The following is a 10,100-nucleotide window of genomic DNA, read 5'->3' on the forward strand; positions in this document are numbered from 1 at the left end:
GGACCGTCTAGATTTTTTTTATTTTTTCAATATAATAAGGATCGTATGTTCGCAGCCCAATAATAAGACAAAAAATTAGGGAGGGCCATTCCACCCAAGCCCTTAGGTTTCTGTAGAATGTCCTTTCGAATCTTCGGGGTCTTACCATTCCACAAAAATTGAGAGATAGAACTATCTAATGTAGCAAAAAAAGATTTTGGGATAAAAATTGGAATACACTGAAAAAGGTATAAGAATTTAGGGAGTACATTCATCTTTACGCAGCTGATTCTGCCTGCTATTGATAATGGGAGAAGAGACCAGCGGCGAAAATCATGTGTGAGACGACTAAGCAATGGAGAAAAATTTTGGTCGAACAGCTCTTCAAATTTTTTTGTCACCTGTACACCCAAGTATTTGAAGCTGTGTAAAGTGGCCTTAAATGGCAAGGAAGATAAAGGGTATTCAGAGGCAGCATTATTAATAGGCATTGCTTCACTTTTAGTCAGATTTAATTTGTAGCCTGAAATTTTGCCGAATTCTGTTAGCAATGCAAGCACCACTGGGATAGAGCTGGCCGGGTCAGCAATGAACAGCAAAAGGTCGTCTGCATACAAGGATAATTTATGGTCAACTCCCCCCCTAGTGATGCCCAACATTGAACTGCCTCTAAGGGCAATGGCCAAAGGTTCGATAACCAGAGCGAACAGAAGAGGGGAGAGTGGGCATCCTTGCCTTGTTCCTCTCCCAAGAGGGAAGTAATTTGAGTAGTAATTATTTGTGCGTACGCAGGCTAAAGGGGAAGTATACAAAAGCTTTATCCAAGATATAAAATAATCACCCACTCCAAATTTTTTAAGAGTGTAAAATAAAAAATCCCACTCAACTCTGTCGAAAGCCTTTTCAGCGTCCATGGATATAATTAACTCTGGAGTCTTTTTATGTGGGCTAGTGTAAAGAATATTTAAGAGACGTCTGATGTTGTGAAAAGACTGCCTATTTTTAATGAAACCAGTCTGATCTGGGGAGATTATAGCTGGTAGTAGTGGTTCCAAGCGACATGCTAGTATCTTAGCAAGTACTTTTACATCTGCACACAGTAGAGAAATAGGACGATAATTATTACACTGAAGGGGGTCCTTATCTTTTTTAAGAATTAAGGAGATGGAGGCTTGGCGTAAAGTTTGTGGAAGTATACCAGATTTAAAAGATTCATTAAACATGTTCAGCATAAGAGGTGATAATTTCTCTGAAAATGTTCTAAAAAATTCAGCTGGAAAACCATCAGGACCTGGGCTCTTTCCACTTTGCAAAAGGCTCAGTGTTGTCTTAACTTCATCGAGAGTGATGGGATCATCCAATTTTAAGGCCAAGTCAGGATCTATAAGGGGAATATCAAGATTGTGAAAAAAACTATCAAGTTGTGATTCTTCGTTCAGGCTTTCTGAGGTGTACAAGGAGCTGTAGAAATTTCTAAATTGGTTGTTAATGAGAAGTGGGTCAGTTGTGGGTCCAGAAGAAGTTGAAATTTGAGTTATATGGTTTAGAGCAGAGGACTGGCGTAGCTGGTGTGCTAGTAGTTTACTAGGTTTATCGCCAAATTCATAGTAATTATAACGGCTTTTATGAAGAGCTTCAGTGGCCTCATTCGTTGTCAGCAGGTCAAATTCAGTTTTTGTTGTAAGTATTTCTTTAGACAAATCTGGAGTTGGTGAGGTTTCCATTTTGGACTGAAGCTTCGCTAGATATTTAATTAAAGAGGACTTCTGTTCAGATGCCTTTTTTCTCTGATGTGCTGAATAAGATATGATTTCTCCCCTCAGAAAGGCTTTACAAGCTTCCCATAAAATACTAGCTGAAATGCTAGGGGTGACATTTGTAGAAATAAAAAGGTCAATCCGATCGTTGATAATTTGCACAAAATCTGGGTCATTAAGTAATAGAGTATTTAGGCGCCAGAAAGACCTAGGAGTTGTCCCACAAGGAAATGATAGATCCAATGTAAGCACAGCATGATCAGATATCACAATAGGACTATAGGAGCAATTCTTGATACATGGAATTAATTTATTATCAAGGAGAAAATAATCAATCCGAGAAAAGCTTTGGTGGACAGGTGAAAAAAAAGAAAACTGTTTTGCGTTAGGGTTTAGAAAACGCCAGGCATCAGAAACTGCATATTGTTCCATAAACGATTCAATAGTTTTTGCTGATTTTGAAATAGCTCTGGGTTTTGATGAAGAACAATCTAGAGTAGGATTTAGGCAGCAGTTAAGATCTCCTCCTAAAATAAGTTGGCTAGTGTTTAAATCAGGAAGGGAAAATAAAAGATTCTTGAAAAAAACTTCATTGTCCCAATTTGGTCCATATATATTTGCTAATACCAGATGAATACCATTAATGTGGCCAGTAATAATGATAAAACGTCCATTTGGATCAGAAATTACTTTAGATACAGAAAATGGAATTAATCTATGTATAAGTATAGCCACTCCTCGTGACTTACTGGAAAAAGAGGAATGATACAGCTGACCTCCCCAGTCCTTTTTAATTTTTAAGTGATCAGCACTTGTAAGATGAGTTTCTTGGATAAAAGCTATTTTAGTGTTTAACTGCTTCAAGTGGTTGAGAACTTTGTTACGTTTTATAGGTGAGTTAAGCCCTTTGACATTCCAGCTGGAGAATGTAAGTACACCAGTAGGTGTCCCACTGAACACAGGAGACATTAAAAACTAGTTGTCACAAATTTTCTCTGGTCCCCGCAAAAAAAAAAAAATAAAATAAAAAAAACATAAGAAGAAAAAGAACAGAAAAGGGAAAGAAAAAAAAAAAGAAACACACAACTACAAACACCAACCCGCCCCCACCCTCCTAACCCACACACACAACTCCAACAAGTGATGTAGGCAAGAACATCTACATCAAACATATCTCCAACCAACACTGTTGCAAGCTTCCTTCTTCCTTTATACAATCCCTCCCCATATTTTACCACACAACCTCATAGTTGTATTTGTACCACTACTACATACAACCGTATGAATAACTGACTTAAAAATAGATTAATTAAACATATTTTGAACTATGACGTAATCGTATGTTGGTATCAAACATTGTATACAGTTTAACAAGTCTTTATCCCCGAACACGATGATATATCATCGTCCATTAAAAATATTAAAGGTGAAAAGAACGAGTCACCATTTTCATCAAAAAGCAATAATAGAATTGTCAAAAAAAAGAAAAAAAAAATTCACATTGCATCTCGACGAACAAACTTCTGTGAGAGTACATCAAATAACGTTAGTCACCCAGTAGTAACTCCTTGAAGTGGCATGAGTGTTACGGAAAAAAGGGAAAAAAAGCGCCAAGCTGTTTATGACAAGAGATGGGTTTATGTCACGTCATGTCATCGTCCAAAGCATAGAGGTGAACTACTATACGTCTAAGTTCCGAATGTAGTTGTTGGCTTCGTTAGCTGTCAGCAGCCATAGTTTCTCACCGTTCGGTAGAGTGATGCGTAGTTTAGCTGGAAAGAGAAGAGCAGGTCTGAGTCCGCGCTTGTATAGCTCCGCCATGGCATCTTTGAATTCACTGCGCAGCTTTAGGACATCTGGGCTGTAATCTTCAAATATCCGAATCTTGTGATTACGAAAGGTCGAAATTCCTTTTTTACGGGACTCACGAACCACCAAATCCTTCACCTGGTAACGGTGAAACCGCAAAACCACAGGGCGCGGTCTCTGACCTGGGGCAGGTTTGGGAGCGGGAATTCGGTGCGCTCTGTCCAGTTCAGGCGGTGACGCCAAAATCTGATCGCCAAATACCTCAGCAAGCATTTCGGAGAAAAAGTTAGTTGGTCGCGGTCCCTCGATTGACTCGGGGAGCCCCACGATGCGAATATTCTGCCGCCGGCTGCGCCCCTCTAGGTCTGACATTTTAGACCGCAGCCACTCATTTTCTTTAGTGAGGCCGGCGCACGCGGTCTCCAGGTGTTCAAGGTGCTGGGTCACCTCCGCGAGTCCCGATTCAAGGCAACTGATGCGCTGGTCGTGAGCCGCGACTGTGGAGTTAATATTCTCCAACTTACTGTCCAAGCTTTCAAAAGAGGCTTTAAAATCCGCGGCCAGAGAGGCTCTGAGCTCCTCGTGCAGGGCGCTAATTTCGGCTAGCGTGACACCAGAGCTAGGCGAGGACGGCGCTTCACGGTCTTTTTCCACCTGTTTGCCCTTTCCTTTCGACATGTTAAGTGAAAATTTAATACTACGTACTCTAAGAGAGAAAAGTAAATAAATGTAGGTTGCCAAAAAGTTCTAAACCAACGAGGTTTGTAAAGAAGAAATAAAAAGTTAAAGGGAGCTGATCGCACTCACGTCTATACCAAAGGCGACATAACCGGAAGTCACCATAATTTAACTTTTTTTAGGAAAAATATCCATATATATTTTATACAAATTAACAGTCCGTATGTGCTAAGTTGTTTTTTTTTTTTTTTGTAGAGCAAACTAGGTGTGAGGTGAACATTAAAAGTCTTCCATCTTTACCTCATGATAAAATGCATAAGTTACACAAGTAGCATCTTTGCGTCTGTTAAACTAAATGCTCAGTAAGATGCTTAAAAAAGACTCAGTACAATAAGGTATAGTACGCCCTGTAGTATAATACACATAATTTGTCTGATTACTTCAAAATGTCTGGAGTGAGAATGGGTTGACCTAGTTGTCTTATTATATGAAGCGATGCATTTTAATCATTCATTCATTCATTTTCTTTTTAGCTTAGTTCCTTTATTATTCCGGGGTCAACACAGCAGAATGAACCGCCAACTTATCCAGCATATTTTTTTAAGCAGCGGATGCCCTTCCAGCTGCAAACCCATCATTGGAAAGCATCCATACACACTAATTCGTAGACATACACTATGGACAATTTAGCTTACCCAATTTACCTATACCGCATGTCTTTGGACTTGTGGTGGAAACCAGAGCACCCTAACCAGCAACCTTCTTGCTGTGAGGTGATCATGCTACCCCAGTTTTTCCCCTAGGTTAACAGTTTTGGTGAGGTGGTTTGGGGCTGCGGCACAATGCGACATGGCCCAACGCAGACTCACACTGACATTAACAGTAGATAACTGAGCAACTATTTGAACTGTACAACTGTTTGTAAATTATAAGTTAACATTTATTTTATTTCTTTTTTATTCACAAATTGAGCAGCTTTTGTCACTGTAATGTATTTTTATGGGCTTCTGAAAGAACATTTCCTGAGCCTCTTGGTATGGAAAGTCAGAAATGTCTGGCACATTTATTGAAACATTTATTAAACATGTCTCTTATAAAAATGTAGATTTGAATTTGTCATCGCCAGAAGCAGCTTTATAGAACCTAATTCATCCATTCATTTTACTTCAAATTAGTGGCTTATTTATCAGTGGTCACCAAAGCAGAATTAACCGCCACAGAAAGATTACAAACAATGCAATTTGGAAACATTGCAAATGATGAAAGATGAAAATTAGTTAAAATTCACATCTATACATCTAATACCTGTTTACTAAAAGGAAATAGGTCTATAAACTACTTCTTATAGCAATGAGTGTATTACAAGAAGTTATATAATATTTTAGTCATCTCCAGCAGATCTCTTAATTACAGAGAGAGGAGAGGGATTCGCACTTGCAATATCTTGACTACAATACTACGTATTGTTTTGACCATCAATGTGCCTCTCGCGATCTGTTCATTTGCTTATTCACAATCGTCGCCATGATTTCCGGGTATTTCAATTTATTTTGGGGGATCACGGAGCTGGTATGAATTTGCGGAAGACATGCAGAGCTTCTGGGAGAGGTCACAACTAGACACTAGATAGAGAAGATAGCTCTGCTCGCATCACAGCATGGGATGTGTGCGACATATCTGAAGAGCTTAGAGAGATGAGGGACATATTTGAGGACTGGGCGGGAGACGAATTATCATTTGTTGGTGGGCATCCAGGAGTCTTTTTGCAATTGTACACTTTACCCACTGCGCCACTGTGACGCCGTGATTCGTTTCACTTCTTTAAAAAGAAAGCTTCCTCAACCAGAAGTGAAGCCCATAACTTAAAACACACTAGTCACATGCAGAAAAAGGTGGATAATACAGATTGAATTCTAGAATTACCAACATACAGGGGCTGAAAGATAATGTCCAATGATGGAAACAAGCTGCCAAATATGTTCAAGGCAACATGGTTCTAAAAGCTTTTTGAACCGAAAGTTGTGTGTCCCCTGAGGTTTCCCTGTGGTTTCTGCCCACATTGACAGATGACCATCATGTATTTGAGTTAACATTCAGGGGATGTGCTGCAGGCTTCAGGTCAGAGCAGTGAGTCAGACGTGGTGAAATGTAATAAAGGTGTAATAAATTTGCCAAAGGGATCTGGCCTTGTGAGTCAGTGTCAAATGGTATAGTCCACTAGTATTCATGTCAGAAACACTACTATCTGTTTATAAAGAGGGCTGACTGGACAGGTAAACACTGTGAAAAGCTTGTTGTATCAGTTGAAGAGGCATTACACTCTTTGTGACAGAGTGCCCAATCTCTGTTATGAAAAATAGATGAAAATCTTCAGCCACAAGTGTTATTTCTGGAGTCAAGCCATTTTTGGGGAAGCTGAGGAGCTTTGTGAAATTATCACAGTAGACAGCTATTCAACAAGAGGCCATGCTGTTTAAATCTGCTGGCTGGCATTCTGCAAGTGCACTTGATGTGGCCAATGTTCAATTCAGAGCTGCTGAATATGCTGTAAATCAACTATTCATGGATGGATTTATAGAGCTAATAATATAACAAAATACATCTCTATAAAAAGCTTCATTTTAAAAATCTGTTGTTTTAAATTTCAGATGGTCAATCTATATAAGGGAGAAAAATTAAATGCAAAACTATTTTTAAAACTAGCTTGATTAAATACCATGTCAATGATTTAAATCACAAAATTTAGTCAAAAAAGTTATGTCATATTATCAGCTCCATATGAATTATGCACAATCAAGTGGAGGTTACATTTCACTCCAAATCAATCAATCAATCAATCAATCAATCAATCAATCAATCAATCAATCAATAAGTCAGTCAGTCAGTCAGTCAGTCAGTCAGTCAAACAGCCTATGGGTGTTGCACAGCAAAATGTGATGACAGGGGTAAGATCTACTGTAAATGGAGCTTTATTACATACATAAGAGGTAAGACAAGAGTGTGATCCAAATAAACAAGCAATAGATCAAGACAGGTGTGAACAAAAGAGGGAGGTGCCCCACCACTCTTTGAGCTCAGTCGGTAGCATCAATGACTCTGGTAGCTGTAGCTCTTTTGGTGGTGGAAGCACTGGCTGTAATAGCACTGGTGGCAGTGGCAGCTCTGGCAACTCTGACTTGCTGAAATGGCGATGACCATCTTGGTAACTTGAGAACTGGCGGTACTGGTACTGAAGTACTACAACTGCTATAATGCAGTACTGCTACTGCAATACAACTGAAGTACTTCTACAATACAACTGGAGTACAACTACTACTTGTCCCTCTCAGTTTAAGTACTTCAGTTGTATTGCTGAAATACTACCACAATATATTGTATTGCACTTTTCAGATATATACCTAACTACAGAAATGCATCTACAATACCAAAATACATAATGAAACTGTAATACTTATTTACCTAAGTTAAATAAATTATGTAACATATCACTATATTGCTCCACTCAGTTCATTTAATGTTACTTCATTTGTACTGCAGATTTTACTGCTGTTGAACTTTATTGCATTATAGTCGAACTGTGTTGATACATCATTATACTGCAATTTTGCAGTCATAATGAATATCCCTTGCAACACAAGTGCAATACAGTTCCTACTACACCATTGACATATTAGACTACAGCAGCACAAGTGCAGTAAAAACAAGAGTTTACTTGTTTTTATTCCTGCATCTTATTCTGCTGTTGAACTTTAATATACTGTACTTGAATTGTGTTCATACTTCATTGTATTGCAGATTTGCAATAATACTTAATTTTACTGCAGTTATACTTCCATATACTTCTGTTGTGCTGCAGTTGTTCTGCAGTTTTACTTCATTTCACTGCAGTTATTTTTTTGGAAGGGAATCCACACGATTAAAGGGAGAACTTAAAATCTCCACACAATAGCTCAAACAATAGAAACTCTGGAACCAAAATCATGACAGGAAGAGACTTGAGACAGGAAGCCATCTTGTAAGATGTCAAAATGGCAATGACCATCTTGAGGGACTGGATAACTGGCAGTGACTATTTTCAGTGAGTCACCACATGGTCTTAAAGTCCTTGTCCTTATTATTTTGACTGTGGGGGAAACCAGAGCACCCGGAGGAACCCCACAAAATTACAGGGGATACTTTAAAACTCCACACAGTAGCTCAGGCATTGGCAACTCTGAAATAGAAACTATAACAGGAAGAGACATGAAACAGGAAGCCTTCTTGTGAATTGACGAAATGGCGATGACCATCATGATAACTAGAGAACTGGTGGTGATTATTTTGTCAGTCACCGCATGGTCTTAAAGTCTTTGTCCTTATTCTTTTGACTGTGGGGGAAACCGGAGAACCTGGAGGAAACACAATCACAGGGAGAACTTAAAAACTCCACACAGGAGTTCAGGCAATGGCATCTCTGGAACAGAAATCATGACAGAAAGAGATTTGGTACAGGAAGCCATCTTTTGAGTTGCCGAAATAGTAATGACTTCTTGCGGACTGGTGGTGACCATTTTGTGAGTCACTGCATGGTCTTAAAGTCCTTGTCGTTCTTTTGACTGTGGGGGAAAGCGAAGCACCCAGAGGAAACCCACACAATCCCAGTGAAAACTTAAAAAGTCCACAACCATGATAGGCTCATATCAATGAATCAGTCAATCATATATTATTTTTTTAAACAATGTTAATTAGGTTAAAACTATTTTTTTTAAATTATTGTACAATTTATGCTGAATCTATACACTGTATGATTTTAAAAATTGTCTGATTACATCAGTTTTCACAATGTATGACTATCTGGGCATTCAGTTGTTGTTGTGTTCACACTTTGTGATGGATTAGTGACTGAGGTTACAAACTAATTGACTACAAATCAAAATCATCAACAACTGTGTCTGATTCACAAAAACATGCAAAAAATATATAAGAAAATAATGTGACTACATGAAAGATTGGAAATGATACCCTGCAATAAGCATTTTAATGAATAGTCATTGAAAGGTTAAATTAAAAAAAAAACATTATCTGAGTGATTTGTTTATTTATTTCTGTATTTTTCTTTAGTTTGCGGGCTTTCTCTTCTTTTTTCCAGACCAGTTCTAAACCTAATTTATATCTTCTGATTTTGAGGTGAAATACGCCCCTCATATGTCCTTGACATGTTTTATGAAATCCACCCATATATATTATATATGTTTCAAAGTAAAAGTGTCTTTCTTTACAGAGACTTTAATGGAACATTAGATCCAGCATCATCTGACAGCTCTCAATATGACAGCCTTTAAACACGGAAAATCATGGACAGAGTTCAGCTCAAGTTCATCTTCTGACAGTACTGAAATGATGCCAGGTCCTCTATAATTTATATCACTTTTCAATAGGATTGTGAAATTGTGTCCTTCAAATGTTCTTCTGAAATCTCTGTGCAGCACAACATCCAGATTTCAGTTGATGACCCACAACATCACAAATGAGACTGAGACAAAACACTTGGACGCTTATCAGAGAATCAATGCCAGGGCTCTGCTCTAGGGAATTGTTTGTTTGTTAGCTAACCCTGTTCCAGTATCATGAGCCCAAAGATGGGCAGATGAACAATGAACACAAGGTAATGCAGAGTAAAAGAGACATAAAAACTGTTGAAATGAAAGTAGACGAGTTTGACATTTGTGTAGTTGATGGTAAATTGCTTGAAGCAGAAAGGATTTTAAAAAATAATAATAATGAGACTTTGTTCAGAGAAGAGCAATATGTTTCCACCCAGAAAATAAGATTTTTTAATAAAAAATAAACTTATATTTCTCTATTATTTTCTTCACAAGTCTATATCTATCAATTCTA

The sequence above is a fragment of the Danio rerio genome, chromosome 14, assembly GCF_049306965.1.
Source record: "Danio rerio strain Tuebingen ecotype United States chromosome 14, GRCz12tu, whole genome shotgun sequence".
Lineage (NCBI taxonomy): Eukaryota > Metazoa > Chordata > Actinopteri > Cypriniformes > Danionidae > Danio > Danio rerio.